Source organism: Podarcis liolepis (assembly GCF_965112155.1).
Source record: "Podarcis liolepis genome assembly, chromosome: 18".
Classification (NCBI taxonomy): domain Eukaryota; kingdom Metazoa; phylum Chordata; class Lepidosauria; order Squamata; family Lacertidae; genus Podarcis; species Podarcis liolepis.
The window spans coordinates 6,208,950-6,234,951 of record NC_139572.1 but is presented as its reverse complement, the minus strand read 5'-3'; the positions used below and the strand labels follow the sequence as shown (position 1 = coordinate 6,234,951).

Here is a 26,002-nt window from a genome sequence, read left to right as displayed (position 1 = left end):
CTGGGTTAGCAGAGTCTGTAACCTGAAGCGTATGTAACCTGAGGTACCACTGTAGGTATTGCTGTGATGGGAAGGTAAATGGCATTTCCATGTGCTTTGGCTTCCATCACGGTGTCCTGTTGCCCCAGAAGCGGTTTAGTCCTTCTGGCCATATGACCCAGAAAACTGTCTGTGAACAAACGCCTGCTCCCTCGGCCTGAAAGCAAGATGAGCGCCCCATAGTTGCCTTTGACTGGTCCTAACTATCCAGGGGCCCTTTACCTTTTGCCTGCCATTATTAGTCCCTTTGAGCACAAGTGGGACATTTCTGAGTAAGTATGCATAAAGGCATCGTTTTCTGGTCCCACGGGCATCCGTCACATGCGGCGTCGCTTCTGTTGTACTGCAGTTCGTGTTTCACAAAAGCAACATGATTCAAATTGCTCTTTGCTGCGGCCGATTTAATAATGCAGTAATTCTTCTATGGTGGTGTGAATTGCGGATTGGTGGGGGGAAATAATGGCAGCAAATACTGATGGCATTCTCTGGCCTCATATCACGGTGTGGATTTGCCAAGCCTGCCTTCTTCTTAGCACATTTCTCCCTTTTGTCCTGAGTTCAAGTGTCTTCAAAGCCCATGACACCTTTGGTAAAGGCTGTTCTCCAACTGGAGCGCTCGCAGGCCAGTGTTTCCCAATTGTCAGTGTTTATACTACATTTTTTAAGATTTGCCTTGAGACAGTCTTTGAACCTTTTTTGTTGACCACCAGCATTACGCTTCCCATTTTTAAGTTCGGAATAGAGTAGTTGCTTTGGAAGACGATCATCAGGCATTCGTACAACATAACCGGTCCAACAAAGTTGATGTTGAAGAATCATTGCTTCAACACTGGTGATCTTTGCTTCTTCCAGTACACTGACATTAGTTTGCCTGTCTTCCCAAGTGATGTGTAAAAATTTCCGGAGACACCGTTGATGGAATCTTTCGAGGAGTTGGAGGTGGTGTTTATAAGTGGTCCATGTTTCACAAGATTATAGTAAGGTTGGTAGTACAGTAAGGTTAGTATAAGGTAAAGGTAAAGGGACCCCTGACCATTAGGTTCAGTCGTGGCCAACTCTGGGGTTGCGGCACTCATCACGCTTTACTGGCGAAGGGAGCCGGAGTACAGCTTCTGGGTCATGTGGCCAGCATGACTAAGCTGCTTCTGACGAACCAGAGCAGCGCACGGAAATGCCGTTTACCTTCCCGCCGGAGCAGTACCTATTTATCTACTTGCACTTTGACGTGGTTTTTCGAACTGCTAGGTTGGCAGGAGCTGGGATCGAACAACGGGAGCTCACCCCATTGCGGGGATTCGAACTGCCGACGTTCTGATCGGCAAGTCCTAGGCTCTGTGGTTTAACCCACAGCGCCACCCACATCCCAAGGTTGGTATAGTTTGCATTTAAAGATGAGTGCACGCTTTCTGAAACAATACACTGGCTCATACTCAGCCGGTCATTCGAAATTCACACCTCTCCGAATTCGCAAGGCAGTTCTCTGAAAACACACACACACACATACACACACAAAACACAAAAAAACCCACATATATCAGAGAACATACAAACATGCATTATGTTACAGGAAACTGCATACAATCTGCACCAAAAAGTTTCAAGAGGTTTTTATTTAATTTTTTTTAAAAAAATATTTATTAGGTTTTCACAAATTATACAATCAAACACGACAATACAAACAAACACAAACAAGAAAAAACAAGTATAATTTCAAATCCTTATTTTCTTAAAACTTATTTTCTTAAAACTTATTTCACTGACCTCCTCATACCTCCCCTTTCTGCGTACCAATTTCAAATATTTAATTCAGCAAATCCTCACCCTTAATTTTATCTAATTGCTAACCTTTCTTTTCTTTTAACTTAAATTTTACAGCTGTAATCCATTTACTTTCTAAAGTTTCAAGAGGTTTTTAAAACAAAACCCACCAATCGCCCCGGAAATCCGGACGACTGAATTTAAGATTGGAAAAACAGGAAATGTACAGCTCTGTCCATCCCCTACCTGTGGCCCGTTAATTATGTTCTCTTTTAATGAGCATTTTAATCTCCTTTTAAAATGACGTGTTGCAAAGGTTCCCCCCTCCCTTCCAACTAGCTGCGGTTGGATTTTTCTCAACCCCCCCCCTCCTCCCCATTTTCCGCCGGCTTTCCGTTTCCTCCCTTTTGCAAACGTGCCCAATTTCCAAACAGTGAAAGACGGTAATTAAAATTAATTAGCCACCGCGGAGCTGGCTGCATCCAGAGAGACGTCGCGCACAATGCGGGGGGTGGGAGCGAGACTGAGCCACCCGGCTGAATAATTCACAAGGCCTGCCTCGGGGAATCTAATTTGAAGAGCCCGGCTCTACCTGGATGAAACTCGCCACCTCGGCCGGATGAATTATTTACACCTGCCAAAGGTATACAGACCCCCCTCCCGCCCCCCCCCTGCCCCAGAGACATGCTCCCTTGAAGCACAGGTGATATAGTGATGGAGATGGCAGGTCAGCAATACTGTCCACGATTCAAGCTGAGATGAATAGGAGAGCAAGGCTGCTGCAGACTTAAATCTCCCAGTGCAATACCCTGAATTCCTCCTTGCTCTTCTGTGGGTGTTGGCGGTGATCCCAAACATTCCTCTATGCCCAATCCTATCCTATTTACTCTCTCTGAGAGCCAGTGTTGTGTAGTGGTTAAGAGCGGTGGACTCGTAATCTGGTGAACCGGGTTCGATTCCCCGCTCCTCCACCTGCAGCGGCTGGGTGACCTTGGGCCAGTCACACTTCTCTGAAGTCTCTCAGCCCCACTCACCTCACAGTGTTTGTTGTGCGGGAGGAAGGGAAAGGAGAATGTTAGCCACTTTGAGACGCCTTAAAGAGAGTGAAAGGCGGGATATCAAATCCAAATTCTTCTTCTTCTTCTTCTTCTTCTCTCAAGCACAGCCGCCAACTTGAACAGAAGATGGGGGGGGGGGAGAGAAGGAGCCGCCAGCCACTGCACTTGGCTCCACAATCGTAGAATTGTAGAGTTGGAAGGGACCCAGGGGTCATCTATCCCAACCCCCCACAATGCAGGGATCTGAATTCAAGCATCCCTGACAGATGGCCATCCAATCTCTGCTTAAAAATCTCCAAGGAAGTGAGAGCCACTGCTCAAACAGCTCTTACCATCTCAGGGTTCTTCCTGATGTTTATCTGGAATCTCCTTTCTTGTAACTTGAGACCATGAGTTCGAGTCCTACCCTCCAGAGCAGGAGAAAACAAGCTTGCTCCCTCTTCCATGTGGCTAGCCCTTGAGATATTTGAAGACGGCGCTCACATCTCCTCTTTTCAAGTCTAAACATACCCAGCTCCTGGAGCTTTTGGGACATTTGGATCTAAGAAACAGGATTTGAGCTCCACCTTTAAACAAGGAGGCCTGGCTGGAAGGAACATGGATATTATAGAGATAGTGCCCCTTAGAGACTGGGTGTTAAATACAAGGGACTTTCAAAGAAGCCGGCAGAAAGGGACTGAGAGAGATTCAAGAGCCTCGGACGTAAGGTCACCAGGCTAAATAGATGGACTAATGGACTATGGTTTTGGGATCGAAAGGGGAAGGGAGGGTGGGGTTTGGAAATCCAAAGGGGGCTTGATCTTCTTTATTCTGTGTTTAATTCTGTGTTGCTACTAGTATAAGAATGGGGAATTCGTGGAAGGGAAATAGGGTCGACCTTAGAAAAAAATTTTTTATAAATGATTGAGGTACATAAGTTAAAAGTTGATATATAAACTGAACTAAATATAATAATGAATTAAGGTTAAAAATTTAATATAATAACAAATTAAGGTTAAGAAATTAGAGATAAGAACTTGTTGGATAAATATTTGGACCTGGAATACAAGAAGGGGAGGTGAGGGGAATTCACGGAAAAAAGTTTTTGAAAATGGGATTGTAAAGGATGAATTCTTTTTTTCTTCTTTTTTTCTTTTTGTTTTCTGTATTATTTGAAACTCTAATAAATATTACTTTAAAAAAAAAATAAACATACCCAGCTCCTTCAAGCGCTCCTCGTAAGGCTTGGTTTCCAAACGCTTGATCATTTTGGGGTGATCATTCCACTGTCAAACAAAAAGGTCCTTTACCTTTCTACCTTACTTTCAGAAAGTTTTTTCCCAGATGATTAATCGGAATCTCCTTTTGTGCCACTTGAATCCGTTGGTTTGGGTCCTACAGGGGAGTACAAGCTTCCATGGAACAACCCTTCAGATATATGAGAGAAACCGAAATTGACAAAGTACCGTACGTTTCCGAGCACAATTCAAAGTGTTGGTGCTGACCTTTCAAGCCCTCAATGGCCTTGGCCCAGTAGACCTGAAGGAGCGTCTCCACTCCCATCGTTCTGCCCGGACACTGAGGTCCAGCTCCAAGGGCCTTCTGGCGGTTCCCTCACTGCGAGAAACCAAGTTCCAGGGAACCAGGCAGAGGGCCTTCTTGGTGGTGGCACCCTCCCTGTGGAACGCTCTCCCATTAGATATCAAGGAAATAAACAACCACCTGACTTTTAGAAGACATTTGAAGGCAGCCCTGTTTAGGGAAGTTTTTAATATCCGATGTTTTCTCATGTTTTTAATATTCTGTTTGGAGCCACCCAGAGTGGCTGGGGAACCCCAACCAGATGGGCGGGGTATAAATTTTTTTTTTTATATTATTATTATTATTATTATTATTATTATTATTATTATTATTAGCCCAATAAAGCTGATCTTTGTGTGGTTAACTATTGAGATCCACCTCTTTCACGTATGGGCCGTGGCTTTGGGGTGAATATGCTGCCATGCATTGCCCAGTTTTAACTGTACGCCAGGATGCCAGCGCAAATTTCATCCGGCAAGGGGCAATAGTGCAATCGTGAAAATTTCAACGCAAAGCTCCCCTGATTTTCTGAGTTAACTGATTGCTCCCCCTGCCGAAACAATTAACACTAGATTTCCAGAAGTGCCTTTTGCATTGTCTGAAAGATCACACAAAACGCAAGAATTGACAGGAAAGGAAACGTCAGGAAGATGGAGCAAAGTGCCATCTGACTGCAGCCTCAAGCCATTTGTGACACTCCTCCAGTGTCTATGGGTTTTTCAAATGGAGATAGGGGAATAGGGACTCCCTATACACACAATCCCTATGTGCCTTCAAAAATAGATGCGACATATTGGATTTGTGTCTTTCCCAGTCTTGTCTTTGTTTAGCCGACTAGCAAAGAAAATGATCTCTTAAGAAGCACGTTTCACTTGGCTAAACCAAAGCAGTTTTCAAGCCCAAAGTTTTCTGCAATGTCATGTTTCTTGTTTTTCCAATCTCAAATTCGGTTCTCCACATTTTGCAGCAATCTGGGATTTTTTTGAATTTTTTAAAATCCACCAGCATTCACCAGCATTTTGGTGTGAATTTCCCCCAGTGAACACACTTCCATAGGCAGCTCTAGCCAATGCACACATTATTATTGCAAGCAATTTCTCCTACAAAACGCATATTTGTATTTTATCTTCGCTAGCATCTTCATTTTTGCATGCACTTTCCCCAATATATGAATTTTTGTGAACACTGGTAGGAGTATTGCATTGCAATTTTTACTTTTTTAAGTGTTAACTTCATTTTTTTATAAATAATATTTATTGAAGTTTAACAAACATTTAAAGAATTTCAAAATTTAAACTTAAAAATAAAAATAAAAACAAAGAATACAGAAAGAAGACACATAGCAAAAACAAAATAGAAAACAGTTTACACAGAAAAAAAGAAAAGAAAAAGAATCAATACTTCCATATCATATACTTCATTTACTAGTTTCTTGACCTCCTCACACCTCCCTTTTTGTATTCCAGTTCAGATATTTAATTCAGCAAGTCCCTACACTCTATCAGGACAAGGTTTTTAATGTCTGGACAAGGTTTAAGTGTTAACTTCAAAGCCTAGCTGTGTTTGGGTTCTCATGTTTCAGAAAGCGAAGATTTGGTAGATTTGGCCTTAAATGAGTACTGAATCTCACTGCTCCTCCATCGCCAATTCGATGCATGAAGATGATGGAGCAGGTTGGGTTTTGCAAAGCTAGTGGCAAGTTTGGCAAGTCAGGTCTTGCAAAGCTTACCTTAAACGCTGGTCCAATTGGTATCAATACACTGACAAGAGTCGAGGGACCAGACCGGTTTCAACGGATTTGTACAGCAGAAATCAGCTGTAATCATGGGCATATCCTGCGGGGTGTTCATATTTGAGGCTGTGTGACCTAATGGCTAGAGCAGGTCTGGCCTGGGCAGCCCAGCCAGTTTGCCGAAAAGCCCAGAAACTGCTTGTAACCCTGTGCAGCACTCAGCAGAAAATGCAAAACGCTCCCCTTGTCTCTTGCCATCTTGACGTCTCTCGCAATACGACCCCTTTATTTATTTGTTAGAATTCCAGAGCTGCCTTTTTCTGTGTGTATGTTTATTTTTGGTGCCAATGCAAGATGACTTCCTCTATGCAAATGGACACTTAATATGCAGATTGGTGTGTATTTAATATGCAAATTGCCCTGCGGATATGGAGGGCTGCCAGACTCTCCTTGGGTGTTGCAGACGTTCGGCAGTCTTCCACTGCGGAGGCCACTCAGGTGGGGATCGGACCCCCTCACCATCTTACAATTTGAAGGGGCTTGTTTGGGCTTAACCTGGTGGTGTGGAAGGGGGGGGGGAATGTCAATTTGGTGCGAATTTAAAGGCAAACCTACCTAATGAATCCTTTCTGAACCAATAACTTAAAGGACCCCTGGACGGTTAAGTCCAGTCAAAGGTGACTCTGGGGTTGCGGTGTTCATCTCGCTTTCAGGCCGAGGGAGCTGGCGTTTGTCTGCAGACAGCTTTCTGGGTTATGTGGCCAGCAGGACTAAACCACTTCTGGTGCAACAGGACACCGTGATGGAAACCAGAGCGCACAGAAACGCTGTTTACCTTCCTGTCGCAGCAGTACCTATTTATCTACTTGCACTGGTGTGAAGTGAGGTTAATGAAGTGAGGTTACAGGGAACCAGACAGAGGGCCTTCTCAGTGGTGGCTCCTGCCCTGTGGAACGCCCTCCCACCAGATGTCAAGGAAAGAAACAACTATCTGACTTTTAGAAGACATCTGAAGGCAGCCCTGTTTAGGGAAGTTTTTAATGTTTGATGTTTTACTGTGTTTTTAACATTCTGTTGGGAGCCACCAAGAGTGCAGGGTATAAATATGTTGTTGTTGTTGTTGTCTGATGATGATAAACAACTTTCTCCAATATTGAAGGTCTCTGAATTCTAGAACCCTCATGCCATCCAACACCATCCTTCTTATGTAGGTCTATTGTTGTTGTTGTTAAGTCGTTTAGTTATGTCCGACTCTTCCTGACCCCCTGGACCAGAGCACGCCAGGCACTCCTGTCTTCCACTGCCTCCCGCAGTTTGGTCAGACTCATGCTGGTAGCTTCAAGAACACTGTCCCACCATCTCGTCCTCTGTCGTCCCCTTCTCCTTGTGCCCTCCATCTTTCCCAACATCAGGGTCTTTTCCAGGGAGTCTTCTCTTCTCATGAGGTGGCCAAAGTATTGGAGCCTCAGCTTCAGGATCTGTCCTTCCAGTGAGCACTCAGGGCTGATTTCCTTCAGAATGGATAGGTTGGATCTTCATGGGACTCTCAAGAGTCTCCTCCAGCACCAGAATTCAAAAGCATCCATTCTTTGGCGATCAGCCTTCTTTATGGTCCAGCTCTCACTTCCATACATCACTACAGTGGTACCTCGGGTTAAGTACTTAATTCGTTCCGGAGGTCCGTTCTTAACCTGAAACTCTTCTTAACCTGAAGCACCACTTTAGCTAATGGGGCCTCCCGCTGCTGCCGTGCTGCCAGAGCACAATTTCTGTTCTCATCCTGAAGCAAAGTTCTTAACCTGAAGCACTATTTCTGGGTTAGCGGAGGCTGTAACCTGAAGCGTATGTAACCCGAGGTACCACTGTACTGGGAAAACGATAGCTTTGTAGGTCTATTAGCTCACCAAAATCGAACCTTCCCAAGCAAGGGCAGTCTACCTGAGATTACTAAAATCGAACCTCCCCGAGCAAGGGCAGTCTATCTGAGATTACATGGGGCCACAGGGCATGGCAAGGAGGCTGCCTTCAAGCCCTGCCTGTGGCCGGGCACAGCAACAGGACGCTGGGCCAAATGCACACGCACACGGCCTGGCCACCTTGCGGCAAATGCCCCCCCGCCCACCGTGCGCAGCGAGCTCCCTCCGGGGAGAAAGGGTGAACATGAACCGGCACTGTTGTTGCAGAAGGCGGCTGCCTCCGCCACTTTGCAGCTGGATCGATGTCTCCCGAGCATGGCTTCCTGCTGTGTTGACACCCCCCCGGGAGCCGGGGACGTGTAGATTCAATTTCAAGATCCACTTACAGCTGCTGTTAATAGGAACCCGGTCCTCCTTCCTTCTCCCACCTCCCCTGCTCTGCACTTTGAGCTCCCCGCAGGCAGCATGAATCACGTCTCGTGCAGGCTCCCCAGTCTCTCGCCACGAGTGCGGAGGGCGCAGAGATTACAGCCGCTGTTCTTTCTGGCTCCAAGGTCTCCCACCCCCACCCCCAAATATTGTCTTGGCATTAAGGCCGGCCTGTCAGCAGCGGGTGGCACTGTGGGTTAAACCACAGAGCCTGGGACTTGCCGATCAGAAGGTCGGCGGTTCGAATCCCCGCAACGTTGCTCAGTCCCTGCTCCTGCCAACCTAGCAGTTCAAAAGCACGTCAAAGTGCAAGTAGATAAATAGGTACCGTTCCAGCAGGAAGGTAAACGGCGTTTCCGTGCGCTGCTCTCAAACGTGCTTTCAAACTGCTAGGTTGGCAGGAGCTGGGACCAAGCAACAGGAGCTCGCCCCGTCGCGGGGATTCGAACCGCCGACCTTCTGATCGGCAAGCCCTAGGCTCTGTGGTTTAACCCACAGCGCCACTCGCGTCCCTAGTGCTGGATTTACATATAAGCTAAACAAAGCTATAGCTTAGAAGATCCCTCAATCTCTGGCTCTTTGACGTGCTTTCGAGTCTGGTGTAATTCAGTGAGGACGTGAACTGCCCTGTCCTCTGCTCACGCCCTTAGGACAGAAAGACTAGAGCACCTGTCAACCGCCAGGCATCACAACGCCGTCATGTGATTTGGTCATGTGATTTGGTCGCCTTGAAGTTCCAAAGTCCGCAAGCAGCGTATATTAATGGAAATAACATTATATTGGAGGCACGGGGAGATTGCAAAAAAATATTGTAGGTTATGTGTGTATTAGGAATTCACACCAGAACGCTGACAAATATTCATTAGGGTTTTGTTGTTAAAAAAATAAATTGCAAATTGCTGTGGAAATAGGGAGAACTGAATTTAACTGATTGGAAAAACGAGAACCTGCAACGGAGAGGTTTCTGTGTTTCTTGCGTTCAGCTCTCCTTTCCTGAAGGTGTAACCAGAGGCCATAGGAGCATCTGGCAGGCAGGCTAAAATAGCATCCTGCCTTATAGATCCTGCGTTGAGCAGTGGTTGAACCAGATGATCTTATAAAGGTCCCTTTTAAATCCATGATTCTAACTGGCATGTGGGAGATCCCAGGGTTCGGTTCCTGCCGTCTTCCTGGTTTAAAGCGGACAAGGGTGGCGCTGTGGGTTAAACCACAGAGCCTAGGACTTGCCGATCAGAAGGTCGGCGGTTCGAATCCCCGTGACGGGGTGAGCTCCCGTTGCTCGGTCCCTGCGCAGCTATCCCAGAAGCCAGAACAGCAAGAGGGATTGCTGCTTTCGCTGCGCAGTGATCCCTCTTGCTGTTCTGGCTTCTGAGATTCAGAATATTTTTCTTCTTGTTTTCCTCCTCCAAAAACTAGGTGCGTCTTGTAGTCTGGTGCATCTTATAGAGCGAAAAATACGGTAATCGCCCTTCCTTCCTTCCTTCCTTCCTTCCTTCCTTCCTTCCTTCCTTCCTTCCTTTTTTTCTTTCTTTCCCCCCCGTCTGTTTTGTACTGATTGCTTTATTGGCATTCGGTGTTCTGTCAAGGAAATCCCCTCTAAAACACCCAATATCTCTAAACAGCCTTCCTCGCATTAAAAGGCAAGTGTTTTTTGATGCTTAGATAATCTCTTCCAGCAAAGCCCAGAGTTTACATGATCCACTCGCCATTAAAGGATTCCAGACTAACCCATTACTTTCTCTCCGAAATCTCCAAGTGCCCGGAACTGATGTTACCTTCTTCCCTTTTAAAGAAATGTCACGCTTTTGAGAGAGTTATCCTTTTAGCTTTCTTTTCCGTCCCCTCCACCCCCCAACTCTGATGATAAAATATATATATATAAGTATTTGTGTGTATAATATAGCCCTTTTGGGATTCAGCCAGTATACCGATAAAAATCTCTGCTTCTTCCAAACCGATAAGGGAGCCAGCCAGAGCATAATCGCCTCTCCGAGGAAGCAGCTGCGTGCTTCAAGCAGAGAGCGAAAACACGGGCCAATTTGGCTGCGGTGCAGGGATTGTAAGTTACTGTCGCTGCCACCGGCCGGCCTATGGCGAGGGGGGGTGAAAGGTCGTGCGCCATTAGATGCGGAGACCGGCTCTTAAAATCCACTCTTGGCGTCCAAATCGGCTTGCCGGTCGCGCCGCGCTCTAAATCTCTCTGCCTTGCGGGCAGCCCGGGAAGGGGAGCGTTTCCCCCCCGTTCCGCAGGGCCCCATCTATCATCCGCTCTCCCAAGGGCCTGTTTCTCCAAATGCATCAGCTTCAATTAGGAAAGGGGGGCAGGGCAGTCCTGGGCAGGCAGCCTCTGGCCTCCCCTCCTGTGCCCATAATGCAAATCCCGAAATGAGAGCTGATACATTTCTGCAGTTATCTTTTCTTCTTTTCCACGTTTGTTATAAGAAAATACTGCTCCTTTCACCTTATGGGGTATCCAAGAGCCTGTATACAGTGGTGCCTCGCAAGACGAAAAGAATCCATTCTGTGATTTTCTTCGTCTAGCGGTTTTTTCGTCTTGCAAAGCAAGCCCATTGACGGATTAGCGGATTAGCGCTATTAACGTTATTGGCGGCTTTTAGCGGCTTATCTGCTGATCGGATCAGCTGATAAGCGGCTTAGCGGCTTAGAAAAAGGGGGGAGGGGAAAAAACCAGCAGGAACTCGCAAGACATTGTCGTCTTGCGAAGCAAGCCCATAGGAAATTCGTTTTGCGAAGCACCTCCAAAACGGAAAACTCTTTCGTCTAGCGAGCTTTCCGTCTTGCGAGGCATTCGTCTTGCGGGTCACCACTGTACAGTCATAGTAAAGGTAAAGGGAATCCTAACCATTAGGTCCAGTCGCGGCCAACTCTGGGGTTGCGGCACTCATCTCGCTTATTGGCCGAGGGAGCCGGCGTACAGCTTCTGGGTCATGTGGCCAGCAGGACTAAGGCACTGCTGGCGAACCAGAGCAGCACACAGAAATGCCGTTTACCTTCCCACCAGAGCGGTACCTATTTATCTACTTGCACTTTGATGTGTTTTCGAACTGCTAGGTTGGCAGGAGCAGGGACCGAGCAACGGGAGCTCGCCTCGTAAGGATTTGAACCGCCGACCTTCTGATCGGCAAGTCCTAGGCTCTGTGGTTTAACCCACAGCGCCACCCGCATCCCTCAGTATACAGTCATACCTTGGGTGAAATATGCTTCAGGTTGAGCGTTTTCGGGTTACGCTCTGCTGCGACCCGGAAGTAACGGAACACATTATTTCTGGGTCTCACCACTTGCACATGCAAAATGACATCACGCACATGCGCAGAAGTGGCAAATCACAACCCGCAGACGCGCAGTCGCGGGTTGCATTCTACTCAGGATGTGAACAGGGCTCCGGAACGGATCCTGTTTGCATCCAGAGGTACCACTGTAGAGTCCTTAACTAGGTCCCCTATTGGAAGGCGAAAATAACAGAGGCCAGCCAGAGAATATTGAGAAGCAAAGCGGCCAGTAAGCCTGATCATTATTAAACTGGTGCAACAGGGTCCCCACACACAAGAGGCAGGATGGACCCCGAACAATGGTGCGCAAGCCCTTATATAGACTTTTGAAACTGACCACCCTGTAGCTCAAGGTCACCCCTCAAAACATCATACATACATCACAGAAGGAGGCAGTCTCTAACAGTCTTCCACAGAAATCCTGTTTGTCAGAATACCTGACAATGGTCACTGATTGCTCCACCTGGACAGCTTGCCCATTCTTTTGTGATGGTTAATACTTTAGTTCCTGAGTCCAGGTCACAGGCTCTCTCTATTCATGCACAAATATGCCCTTAAGGCAGGGTTTGAGCAAAGAGACAATAGGGAAACATCCCTATTTCCTTCCTCACTGCAGAGAAATATTTGAGGTCAATTGGGGAGAGTCAAAACGGCTCTCCTGTACTATTTCAGACACGTGGTTTATATACAGTAGTACCTCGGGTTACATACGCTTCAGGTTACAGATGCTTCAGGTTACAGACTCCGCTAACCCAGGGTTAAGAACTTTGCTTCAGGATGAGAACAGAAATCGCGCAGCGGCGGCAGCGGGAGGCCCCATGAGCTAAAGTGGTGCTTCAGGTTAAGAACAGTTTCAGGTTAAGAACGGACCTCCGGAACGAATTAAGTACTTAACCCGAGGTACCACTGTACTAATGTATGTGTTTGCCTTGTAGATTTATGTACGTATGATTTATATATTAAATAAAACAATTCCTTCCAGTAGCACCTTAGAGACCAACTAAGTCACAATGTTAGAAGACGAGCAATTAAATAGTCCTGAGATGGTATGTTTGATGTTCTTGGGGACAGTAATGGTGTTGTCTGGGTGTATGTGGCAGCAAAGTTGGCATCTGGGTTTATTGCAGGCTCTGGTACCAGTGTCCATGTTAAGTCTGGTTGTTGTATTATTGTGGGTGAGGAGTTGTTTAAGATTGGGTGGCTGTCTGTAGACGATGAAAGGTCTTTCTCCCAGAGCTTGAGAAAGAGAACTGTCATTGTCTAGGAGAGGTTGTAGATCTCTGATGGTGCGTTGAACTGTTTTAATTTGGGATCTGTATGCGATTACTGATGTTGTTGTTTGTTTAGTTGTGTCCGCCTCTTCGTGACCCCCTGGACCAGAGCACGCCAGGCACTCCTGTCTTCCACTGCCTCCCGCAGTTTGGTCAAACTCATGCTGGTAGCTTCGAGAACACTGTCCCACCATCTCGTCCTCTGTCGTCCCCTTCTCCTTGTGCCATTAATGGGATCACGAAGAGTCGGACACGACTAAGTGACTAAACAACAAACCCATCGACAGGTTTTGTGTAGACACCCCTTCTCTGATGTATGTATGATGTTTCGGGGGGTGGTCTTGGGCTCCAGGGTGGGCAATTTCAAAATGTCCATATAAGGGCCTGCGCGCCATTGTTCGGGGTACCTCCTTCCTCCTGCGTGTGGTTGTGAGCACCCTGTTGCAACAGTTAGTAAAGATCCGGCTTACTAGCTGCTTTGCTTCTCAATATTCTCTGGTTGGCCTCTGTTATTTTCCCTACTGATAAAGAACCTACAAAAGGACTCTATATGGGCTCTTGGGCACCCCATAAGGGGAAAGGAGCAGGTTTTTTTTTCTTATAACAGGCTCCCTCCATGTTGTCTTTCCATTGGCAAGTGAAGGCTTTCCAACAAGCTATTGGCAACAGACTGCTTTTAATAAAAGGGCAGCTGCCGTGCCGCTTTTAATGCAATCATCTGTGTGGTTTTAATAGCGTTTAGATACGTATATATTTTTAATTCTATCAATGCGTACTTAATTTCATCTGTAAGCCACCTTGAGGGAAAGGGTTGGACATACATAAATATATATACCGTATTTTTTGCTCTATAAGACTCACCTTTTCCCTCCTAAAAAGTAAGGGGAAATGTGTGTGCATCTTATGGAGCGAATGCAGGCTGCGCAGCTATCCCAGAAGCCAGAACAGCAAGAGGGATTGCTGCTTTCACTGCGCAGCGATCCCTCTTGCTGTTCTGGCTTCTGAGATTCAGAATATTTTTTTTCTTGTTTTCCTCCTCCAAAAACTAGGTGCATCTTGTGGTCTGGTGCGTCTTATAGAGCAAAAAGTACGGTATATGATAATAAACAGATAGGCCTAAAACCAATTATGCTTCTCTTCTGCACGTAATGCTTAGCCCTGAGGGGCAGTCCTGCAGGAAATGTCGCTTAGAGCAGAGGGACTTGTTCGGAAGAAGCAGTACACATGTAAGACCACAAAACCCCTTTGTACCCTAAATTTCAGGACCCCCTCCAGGTGAGAAAACTGAGCTGCATTCGCCACAGCTACAACTGCTTTGATAGGCGCGTTGCATTTTCTTGCGGCCAGTGGGGAAACAGAACAGTAGGCCCATTGAAATTGCCATCCATCTGTCTTGGGAGAAAATGGTGGAATGCGCCTTCGGGGGTGAAGTCAGACTGTTGGACGGTTGCAGGGCCTGCTGTGGCTGCAGAGACCGATATGGGAGAGACATGTTTTGTTGCAGCCAGGGCAAATGGAGGCGTCCGGTTGTGCTGCTGCAGATGCGACAGGATGTTTCTTCTCTCTGTGTTCCACCCTGTGGTCATTCCTCCTCTCATCGCTGCTATGAATATACAGCCGCACCTCTGAAGTCGAACGGAATCCATTCCAGAAGTCCGTTCAACTTCCAAAACGTTCAGACACCAAGGCACGGCTTCCGATTGGCTGCAGGAAGCTCCTGCAGCCAATCAGAAGCCGCGACGGACATTCGGGTTCCAAAGAACGTTCGCAAAGCGGAACACTCGCTTCCAGGTTAGCGGCATTCGGGAGCCAAAACGTATGACTCGCAAGGCGTTCGGGATCCAACTGTATATAATGCCGTATTTTTCGCTCCATAAGACGCACCAGACCACAAGACGCACCTAGTTTTTGGAGGAGGAGAACAAGAAAAAAAATATTCTGAATCTCAGAAGCCAGAACAGCAAGAGGGGTCGCTGCGCAGTGAAAGCAGCAATCCCTCTTACTGTTCTGGCTTCTGGGATAGCTGCACAGCCTGCATTCGCTCCATAAGACACACACACATTTCCCCTTACTTTTTAGGAGGGGAAAAGTGAGTCTTATAGAGCAAAAAATACGGTAATAATAATGATAAAGGGCAGTCTTGGGAACTTGGAGATCTCTCTCTCTCTCTCTCTCTCTCTCTCTCTCTCTCTCTCTCTCTCTCTCTCCCTCCCTTTTTCTCACTAGTCCCAACTCTTGGGGAAGTCCTTTTCTGCCACTCTTCAGGGCTGGGCAAGACAGACAAGGAGTTTGCCCGGCATGTGACAGCTGCCTCAGTTTCTGTTTGAGCCCTGGTTCACGAAGAGCTGTGATTCCTGCGATTGCTCAGAGTAGGCCCATTGAAATGGGGGGGGGGTGGAACGTTCCTAACCAGGCTCCGTTTACTCCAGTGTGCCTCCTCTGATTAGAGCTTAGTTGCATTCAACCCTTAGTTGCGGGTCCTTGTGCAAAATCCACTTTGTGGCGATTGCCTCCCGATTTTGTTGGATTATGCAGCAGCTTCCAATTACATGCCTTCTGATCGGAGATCAAAATATTATCACGAGGAGGGGAAATTTAATTAAAACGTGAAATAAATTCCGAAGGCATGTACATAAATTATAGATGGATCTTTACATGTGAGAATTAATCGACGTGACAAAAGATATGTTTTAGGCTATTGCTGCAATTTAGTTTCTATGGCAGCTGAGGGAGGTTGGTGGGTTTGCGGGGGACCCCATGAGCTGGGGGGGGGGAGTCTTCGGACATTTTTGGGGTGCCAGCTGGAGTTCAGCACCATCTGAGAGGGCCTGGGGTTCTGCTTGAGACTTCAACCTCAGGTTTGACATTGAGGCTGGATTCAGGAATTGAAGTACTGTATTTTTCGCTCTATAAGACGCACCAGACCACAAGATGCACCTAGTTTTTGGAGGAGTTTCTGGCTTCTGGGATAGCTGCGCGGCCTGCATTCTCTCCATAAGACGCACACACATTTCCCCTTACTTTTTAGGAGGTAAAAACTGAGTCTTATAGAGCAAAAAATACGGTATTTGCCATCACAGAAGAAGGGCCAGGCTGCCCAGGTAATGCAATCAGTGACCATTATCAGGTATCCTGGCAGACAGGATTTCTGCTGTAGACCGCCTCCTGTGATGTACGTCTGCTGTAGACCGCCTCCTCCTGTGATGTATGTATGATGTTTAGGGGGGTGGTCTTGGGCTACAGGGTGGGCAATTTCAAAAGTCTACATAACGGCTTGCACACCATTGTTCCGAGTTCCTCCTCCCTTCTGTGTGGGGAGTGGGGACCCTGTTGCAACAGTTTAATAAAGATCAGGCTTACTAGCTGCTTTGCTTCTCAAAATACTCTGGTCGGCCTCTGTTATTTCCTCCTACCCATAGGGAACCCACTTAAGGACTATACAGTCATACCTCGGGTTACAGACGCTTCAGGTTGCGTTTTTTCGGGTTGTAGACCGCCAAAACCCGGAAGTACCCAGAAGAAGGGACAGGGTTATAAAGACTAGGACTAGCCGCCTAAGAAACAGTTTCTACCCAAATGCAATTCTGGTTTTAAACGCAGTATAAGGAGTCTCTATAGGAGTATATTATGGGATGCGGACAGAGCCTAGGACTTGCCGATCATAAGGTCAGCGGTTCGAATCCCCACGATGGGGTGAGCTCCCGTTGCTCGGTCCCTGCTGCTGCCAACCTAGCAGTTTGAAAGCATCTCAAAGTGCAAGTAGATAAATAGGTACCACTCCGGCGGGAAGGTAAACGGCGTTTCTGTGCGCTGCTCTGGTTCGCCAGAAGCGGCTTAGTTCTGCTGGCCACATGACCCGGAAGCTGTACGCCGGCTCCCTCAGCCAATAGAGCGAGATGAGCGCCGCAACCCCAGAGTCGTCCACGACTGGACCTAATGGTCAGGGGTCCCTTTACCTTTACTATAGGAGTATATTGTATTTTAAAATGGGGTTTCAGAGTTTTTAGGGGTTTTGGAATGTCTTATGCAGATTTTTCAATTTCATTGTTCTGTAGGGGACAATGACAATAAAGATATCGTATCGTATCGTTGGGTTACTTCCGGGCTTCGGCAGCTGTGCATGCGCAGAAACATTAAATTGCGCTTTACGCATGTGCAGAAGCGCCGAATCGCAACCCTCGCATGCACAGGCGCGCCGCTGCGGGTTGCAATCGTGCATCCTGCACGGATCACATCCACAACCCGAGCGTCCACTGTACGGGCTCTTGGATACCCCGTAAGGGAAAAGGAGCAGGTTTTTCCCTCTAACGCTCCCAATGGGCGTTGGGGAGGGTGGGGGCTGCTTCCCACCCCCCTTTGCTAGCTGTCACAGATGCAGAAGCCCTGACCCACACACAGACCACCCTCCCCTCCTCCCCAGGACGTCAGGATAGGACCTTGGTAACTCTAAGCCTCAATGGAGGCCACATTCCCCTGACATCACCAGCGGGCTGCCCGGAACGATGGAGCCGGCTTGGCAAGACCAGCAGCTGCCTGCAGGCGAGGCTTGGGTTACAGCGTGACATCAGTTCTCTCGGTTCACCTGTTGTGGACAAGGTTTTTTTTCCTGAGGGGGGCATCCTTGCAGCAGGCGAGGGACAGCTGACCCATTAGCGTCCCGCCCGCCCCCCGTCCCCCACACAGCCAGGAGATCCTACAAGCCTCTTAATTCTCACCTGCCTCCTCTTTGCATCAAATTGGGATTCCCAAACGCCTGACAGGCTCTCTTGTTTCCAAAGCTACTGCTTCTTCTTCACTCTTTTGTCCCAAAGGTTTGAGGGACTCAGCGACGGGGTGAACTCCCGTTGCTCGGTCCCTGCTCCTGCCCACCTAGCAGTTCGAAAGCACATCAAAGTACAAGTAGATAAAGTGCAAGTAGATACCAAACCATTCTACGTTCTAAATCTTATATTAATAATCCAAAAATTGAGAGAGCTATGTACAAGATCAGGACGCGGGTGGCACTGTGGGTTAAACCACAGAGCCTAGGACTTGCCGATCAGAAGGTCAGGGGTTCGAATCCCCACGACAGGGTGAGCTCCCGTTGCTCGGTCCCTGCTCCTGCCAACCTAGCAGTTCGAAAGCACGCCAGCGCAAGTAGATAAATAGGTACCGCTCCAGTGGGAAGGTAAATGGCGTTTGTGCGCGCTGCTCTGGTTCGCCAGAAGCGGCTTAGTCATGCTGGCCACATGACCCGGAAGCTGTACGCCGGCTCCCTCGGCCAATAAAGTGAGATAAGCGCCGCAACCCCAGAGTCGGTCACGACTGGACCTAATGGTCAGGGGTCCCTTTAGCTTTAAAGTGGGGGGGGGCAGCCTCTTTGGGCAGTTGCCAGAGCCCCCTGTCCTCCAGCAATGGGCTTAGTCGCAGGCCTTGGCCCTGGTTTTTTTAAATTTAATTGTAGAATTGTAGCGTCAGAAACGGCCTCAAGAGTTATCTTGTCCAGCCCAATGCAGGGAGTTGGACTAATTTATATCCCAACTGAGGGGCCGCCAAGACCATAAACAGTGGTACCTCGAGTTAAGTACTTAATTCATTCCGAGGGTCCGTTCTTAACCTGAAACTGTTCTTAACCTGAAGCACCACGTTAGCTAATGGGGCCTCCTGCTGCAGCCGGAGCACGATTTCTGTTCTCATCCTGAAGCAAAGTTCTTAACCTGAGGTAATATTTCTGGTTTAGCGGAGTCTGTAACCTGAAACTTCTGTAACCTGAAGCATCTGTACCCCGAGGTACCACTGTAACACCAGTCTTGAAAGACCTACATTGGCTCCCAGGACGTTTCCGGGCACAATTCAAAGTGTCATCGCTGACCTTGGAAGCCCTAAACAGCCTCGGTCCAGTATACCTGAAGGAGCGTCTCCACCCCCATCGTCCTGCAAAGGTGCAAAGGTCCAGCTCCGAGGGCCTTCTGGCGGTTCCCTCCCTGCGAGAAATGAAGCTACACGGAACCAGGCAGAGGGCTTGTAAGGTTGCGGATAGGCTCTGGTTCAGGTGATAGGGATGGGAGAACGCTCTCGCCATCCCTATGTGAAGGGTATTCCGTTAAAGGAATCCAGGGACTCAACTTGGTTTGGTCAACCCCAAGAGGGGCTTGTGCCCGTGCCTGAGTCCAGTGGAACATCTGGGGAGTGAACAGAGTCTGTCCCTGGGCTTTCCACCTGCCTCAGGTGTTCACCCTTGGCTGACCTATGATAGAGCTCTGGGTCAGCGCTACCTGCAAGGGTGCAGGGAGCTAGTCGAACCAGAGCCTATGCAACCCCTCACTTTCTGTAATCAACAAAGCTGTGGCCTAAATTATGCCAAAAACCAAAACTAAAATTTGAGTCAAATGTGTGTTTCTTTAGGGGGGAGGTCATTGGGTCTGAACACGCAAAACGTTTTGTGGGAAGCAGCAGTAATCAATCCCTCCTGCTTTTCCATGCCCAACAGATAATCATGTAACGAGTTTTGTTTGTGGGGTGTGTGCTTGTCCTTCTGCAAACCTTTGGGGTTCCCCTGAGCCCCCTGATAACGCCCCCCCTTTTGTGTCTGCCATGTGGTGCTGTTATGGCTACGAAAGCAAAGGGACACACTCCTGAACATTGGAACAAGAGGGAGTGGTTTGGGATGGGTGCATTGTGTTCTAATCACCGTATTTTTCGCTCTATAAGACGCACCAGACCACAAGACGCACCTAGTTTTTGGAGGAGGAAAACAAGAAAAAAAATATTCTGAATCTCAGAAGCCAGAACAGCAAGAGGGATCGCTGTGCAGTGAAAGCAGCAATCCCTCTTGCTGTTCTGGCTTCTGGGATAGCTGCGCAGCCTGCATTCGCTCCATAAGACGCACACACACTTCCCCTTACTTTTTAGGAGGGAAAAAGTGAGTCTTATAGAGCAAAAAATACAGTAAATAAGATAGCTTGGCTAACTTAATAGGTAAAGGTAAAGCTAAAGGGATCCCTGACCATTAGGTCCAGTCGTGACCGACTCTGGGGTTGCGGTGCTCGTCTCACTTTACTGGCCGAGGGAGCCGGCGTACAGCTTCCGGTTCATGTGGCCAGCAGGACTAAGCCGCTTCTGGCGAACCAGAGCAGCGCACGGAAACGCCGTTTACCTTCCCGCCGGAGCGGTACCTATTTATCTACTTGCACATTAATGTGCTTTCAAACTGCTAGGTTGGCAGCAGCAGGGACCCAGCAACGGGAGCTCACCCCGTTGCGGGGATTCGAACCGCCGACCTTCTGATCGGCAAATCCTTGGCTCCGTGGTTTAACCCACAGCGCCACCCGCGTCCCTTCTAACTTAATAGGTATTCTCTAATAATAAAAAGAGAGATATAAATCGCATCCTTTGAATTTCCTTTTCCGTTTTTAAATATAATTAATTAAGATCCTGCTACTTCAGAGGGCGTTTGAGACCGGAGATCATTTATTGCCCTGCAGTTTGTCATGGTGTCTTTATTTTTATTCCATTTTTATTTAAAAGCAACCACGCCAAAGTGCTGTCCATTACAACATGAATCCATCAGGTGGGTTGGTGGGAACAGCCTATGAATTATTTCCAAAATCATGTTAATAAGCAAGAAGTTTTGCTCATTATTGGAAGGAAATGCCATGATTCATAGGGATGCACACATTTGGACTGAACTTGGCCCAATATGTACAAATATTATTTATTTGTGCAGCAGCCAAAGTCAGGACAAAAATTAAAATCCGTAAATAAAATACATTGCAGTTTGAGAGAAAAACATTTACACCAGGCATTTTGTTAGATAAGAGTTTGCTCCTCTGGAGAATTTAGCTTATCATCTCCCACAAACCTTTCCAGCAAATATGGAATATTCTCTGTAATTGCGACAAGCCAGAACTGGTTTCAAAATTCAATACCCATCAAGGGTGGGATGGGAAAGCATGTAGACATTTGTTTTAGCGGCAGGTTTCTGTTGCCGTTGGCTCTCATTGACAGAGTGCTGTCATTTCACCAAAGAATTTCAGGGAGAGCAGGAGAGGTGATGGATTATCTGCTACTGAAAGCTGAGATGGGTGTTTCAAACTGGCGCTTCTTCCATACCACCCACCGAAATTGGTTCTGGAGAACATCCTTGGAAGTTCATTAGAAGGTTATTTCCGGCTTCTCTACTCTCAGAAAAAGCAGGATGCAAGGCTGGGACCTGGTTTAGGGTAGAGCTAGGAACAGAAGTAGTGATGTATGGAAGTGAGAGCTGGACCATAAAGAAGGCTGATCGCTGAAGAATGGATGCTTTTGAATTCTGGTGCTGGAGGAGACTCTTGAGAGTCCCATGGACTGCAAGAAGATCAAACCGATCCATTCCGTAGGAAATCAGCCCTGAGTGCTCACTGGAAGGACAGATCCTGAAGCTGAGGCTCCAAGACTTTGGCCACCTCATGAGAAGAGAAGACTCCCTGGAAAAGACCCTGATGTTGGGGAAGATGGAGGGCACAAGGAGAAGGGGACGACAGAGGATGAGATGGTGGGACAGTGTTCTCGAAGCTACCAGCATGAGTTTGACCAAACTGCGGGAGGCAGTGGAAGACAGAAGTGCCTGGCGTGCTCTGGTCCAGGAGGTCACAAAGAGTCGGACACGACTAAACAACAGCAACAGGAACAGCAGACGAGGAAGGACCTCCAGATTTCATCTAGTCGGGTCATTTGACAAAGCAGGAAATCCACCGTTCCACCCAAGAAATTGATTCGCTGAGCAGATCTGTAGAGGGGCAGTTGCACCTGGTGGATTAGTCAGGACTGCAGGGTTAGCTTTCCTGGTTCTCGGCTGGCTCCTGAGCCAGGGCCTCCTCCAACAAAGGCTGCAAGCAGCAAGGTGGGCACTTTGTTGCCGGTTCTGGGTTCAAGTCCTGGTCCGTCGAAAGAATGCATAAAGGATTCAGTCTGTGAAGCAGAGGCAGAACTTTGCTAACACGGCTCCCTGAGCAAGGGCAACATTTTGCGCCCAGCCCAATAATTCTTATTTTCTCAGTAATTACACTTGGTTGCTTTTTAAGGTATCCGTATATATTATGGGTTGCTATTGCTGCTGCTGCTGTTGTTATTTGGTGCCCCCTCGGCTAGATGCCCTGTGTGAGGGAACCACCCGAAAGAATCCAATATACAGTGGTGCCCCGCAAGACGAATGCCTCGCAAGACGGAAAACTCGCTAGATGAAAGAGTTTTCCGTTTTGGAGGTGCTTCGCAAAACGAATCTCCTATGGGCTTGCTTCGCAAGACGACAATGTCTTGCGAGTTCCTGCTGGTTTTTTTCCCTTCCCCCCCTTTTTCTAAGCCGCTAAGCCTCTTATCAGCTGATCCGATAAGCCGATAAGCCGCTAAAAGCCGCTAATAGCGCTAATCCGCTAATCCGTCAATGGGCTTGCTTCGCAAGACGAAAAAACCGCTAGACGAAGAGAATCACAGAACGGATTCTTTTCGTCTTGCGAGGCACCACTGTAAATTGACCCAATGTGTTGTTAGGCAGATAGGAAGTGGCGTGGTCTTCCAGGTTCTCCACTTCCAGAAAGTTCCGACACAGTTCTTGGTTCAAAATAACATTCCCTTGGGTGGGATGTGATTGAGGTCTCCCAAGAGGGAGGGTGGGAGTGAAATGGATTGAGTTGGCATTTTGATGCAAGCCTGCTTAATTTAGACATCCCAAAATAATATGGGAACTGAAATCTGCACATCTCTGAAATTTGTTCTGCAGGCATGTCATGTGTACAAAGATCCTTGTACTGGGGTGTGGTTTGCATACACCTATGGGACGCGGGTGGCGCTGTGGTCTAAACCACTGAGCCTCTAGAGCTTACCAATCTGAAGGTTGGCGGTTCGAATCCTCGCTATGGGGTGAGCTCCTGTTGCTCAGTCCCAGCTCCTGCCAACCTAGCAGTTCGAAAGCATGCCAGTACAAGTAGATAAATAGGTACCACTGCAGCGGGAAGGTAAACAGTGTTTTTGTGCGTTCTGGTATCCATCACAGTGTCCCGTTGCACCAGAAGCAGTTTAGTTCTGCTGGCCACATGACCTGGAAGGCTGTCTGTGGACAAACGCCGTCTCCCTCGGCCTGAAAGCGAGATGAGCGCCGCAACCCCATAATCGCCTGGGGTCTGCAGTGGCAGAAAGCGATTTCTGAATGCAAAAAAATGGGGAGTTTTTGCATCGAGAAAACTAAACCTGAATTAGTCCTGGAAAGAGCTGGGGGCAACCCAGCCAGATGGGCAGGGTATAAACAATAGAATCATTATTATTATTATTATATTATTATTATTATTATTATTATTATTATTATTATTATTATTATTATTATTTTATTTATTACAGTGGGCCCTGCCAACCTAACAGTTCGAAAGCACGTCAAAGTGCAAGTAGATCAATAGGTACCGCTCTAGCGGGAAGGTAAACGGCGTTTCCGTGCGCTGCTCTGGTTCGCCAGAAGCGGCTTAGTCCTGCTGACCACATGACCCGGAAGCTGTACGCCGGCTCCCTTGGCCAATAAAGCGAGATGAGCGCTGCAACCCCAGAGTCGGTCACGACTGGTCCTCCTTTACCTTTACCTCGGGTTACAGACGCTTCAGGTTACAGGTGCTTCAGGTTATAGACTCCGCTAACCCAGAAATAGTACCTTGGGTTAAGAACTTTGCTTCAGGATGAGAACAGAAATTGCGTGGCGGCGGCAGCGGGAGGCCCCATTAGCTAAAGTGGGGCTTCAGGTTAAGAACAGTTTCAGGTTAAGAACGGGCCTCCAGAACGAATAAAGTTCTTAACCTGATTTACCACTGTATTACTATTACTATTTATTCCCATGAGCTACACTGACTGGAGCAGATGAGAGTCAAGCGTCTAAGAATCTACGGCGTTTGAGTTTTGTCCGACAGAGCCAATGTGGGAGAACCGACCGCCTGGGCCTCTTTGATCCGTACCTGAATTTGCGTGGTGGGGTGGCGGTTGGGGTCGCCCCAAGCCCCCGCTGGCTGGCTGGCTGGCGTTCCCTAGTGGCACCTCTGAGATATGGCACCTGCTCTTCTTAAGCGATGGAGAGCCTATTCACACCTGTCTTCCGGACAGCGGCTGTTTGCTGCAGCTGTGTGTGAGCGTAATCCCATCCTGCAGCCCGAAAGTCGGGGTTGTTCCCCCCCTTCCCTCCCCCCCCCAAGCAGGCAGGGGGGCAGGTTTGCCCTGTGAAACTTCAGGACTGGAGAAGGGGAGGGGAGGAAAAGGTCGGTGCTTTTTAACGCTGGAGCATGGGGGACGACTGGTAATGTGAGCCTGTTTATTGTCTGTGCAGGAAAGAAGAAGAGACATAGGAACTCTGGCGGCTGGGGGGGGGGACGGCAGAGGAACAACTGGCTAGAGAAGGAAGAACGACCCAGCGGGGGGATCAGGTGGCCGGGAGAAAGAGAGACACACACAGGGCTTGCTTTTTTAAAAAATGAGAGAGGGAGAGGATTCTATTCACTGCTGCTCTGGCGGCGGAGACAGGCGACAAGGGAAGCTTTGGTGCAGCCTTTGCTGGGGAGAGATGGGAGGGTGAATGGCGTCTGCAGACAGGGGAGGGTTTGCCGTGCCGGATTGGGGCCCCAGGCCGTTCAGAAGCTGCCGGCGAGATGCTCCCGGCCAGCGCAGGAGGGAGGTGACGGACGGCTAGGCTCCCCCATCACCTGGGCCTAGCAGGAGAGGTTGCTCCCTGCGGCAGGTAAGTTCAGGTGCGGCTTGGAAGGCAAGCGGGCAGTGTCCAACCTGTTGTTGTTGTTGTTGACCAGAGCATGCCAGGCCCTCCTGTCTTCCACTGCCTCCCGCGGTTTGGTCAAACTCATGCTGGTAGCTTCGAGAACAGTGTCCCACCATCTCGTCCTCCGTCTTCTCCTTGTGCCCTCCATCTTTCCCAACATCAGGGTCTTTTCCAGGGAGTCTTCTCTTCTCATGAGGTGGCCAAAGTCTTGGAGCCTCAGCTTCAGGATCTGTCCTTCCAGTGAGCGCTCAGGGCTGATTTCCTTCAGAATGGAGAGGTTGGATCTTCTTGCAGTCCATGGGACTCTCAAGAGTCTCCTCCAGCACCAGAATTCAAAAGCATCCCTTCTTCGGCGATCAGCGGGAGGCAGTGGAAGACAGAAGTGCCTGGCGTGCTCTGGTCCAGGGGGGTCACGATGAGTCTGACACGACTAAACGACTAAACAACAACAATGCCATCTGGGCATAATATTACCCAGCCTACCTGGGACGGCTGCTTTGTAAGGGATTTCTGAGGTAGCCTATGTGAAATGCGTTGGTGTCCCCAAAGTCTATATAAATGTTGTTTATTACTGCCTTAAAAAAAGACCAGATGTATCACAAACCTAAACTGAACTTAAAAAACAAAACAAATTGTCCCCTAAATCTGGGCTCATATATATATATATATATATATATATGCAGGTTTTGGTGTCCTCGGGTGTCTTCCCGTGTAAAAGTTGGGGTGTCTAGGCGACGTTTCGACGAGGTCTCACTCGTCATCTTCAGGCTGGTGCTTTCGGCTTCTTGTTACTGGAACAGAGTATATATACTCTGTATATATATACAGAGTATATATATACAGAGTATATATACAGAGTATATATACTGGAACAGAGTATATATATATACTGTTTTGGCTGGTAGAATTATTCTCTGTGAATTGGGCAGCTAGCTAGCGACTTGCCAAATGTTGCCGACTTACCATCAGCTCTAGCCAGCATGGCCAATGGTTAGCGATGATGTTCGCCAATGGCGATGGAGGGCCAAAGGTTTTTCCTCACTGTGGTCTTAAAGGGAAAGGTAAAGGGACCCCTGACCATTAGGTCCAGTCGTGACCGACTCTGGGGTTGCGGTGCTCATCTCACTTTATTGGCCGAGGGAGCCGGCATACAGCTTCCGGGTCATGTGGCCAGCATGACTAAGCCGCTTC

At 48.1% G+C, this 26,002-nt stretch overlaps 1 protein-coding gene across 5 annotated transcripts in view; it reads left to right on the top strand.

Moving 5' to 3' along the window:
- Positions 1–26,002, top strand: part of SEMA6B (semaphorin 6B) — a 163,247-nt gene that overhangs the window by 56,368 nt on the left and 80,877 nt on the right. The window contains exon 1 of one of the 5 annotated variants that reach the window (XM_083483705.1): positions 13,110–13,367. The exons of the other annotated variants lie outside the window; for them this stretch is intronic. The gene's annotated coding sequence lies outside the window, so the exon portion shown is untranslated. Of the gene's footprint in view, positions 1–13,109; positions 13,368–26,002 lie in introns of those variants that run through there. 5 annotated transcript variants of the gene reach the window in all.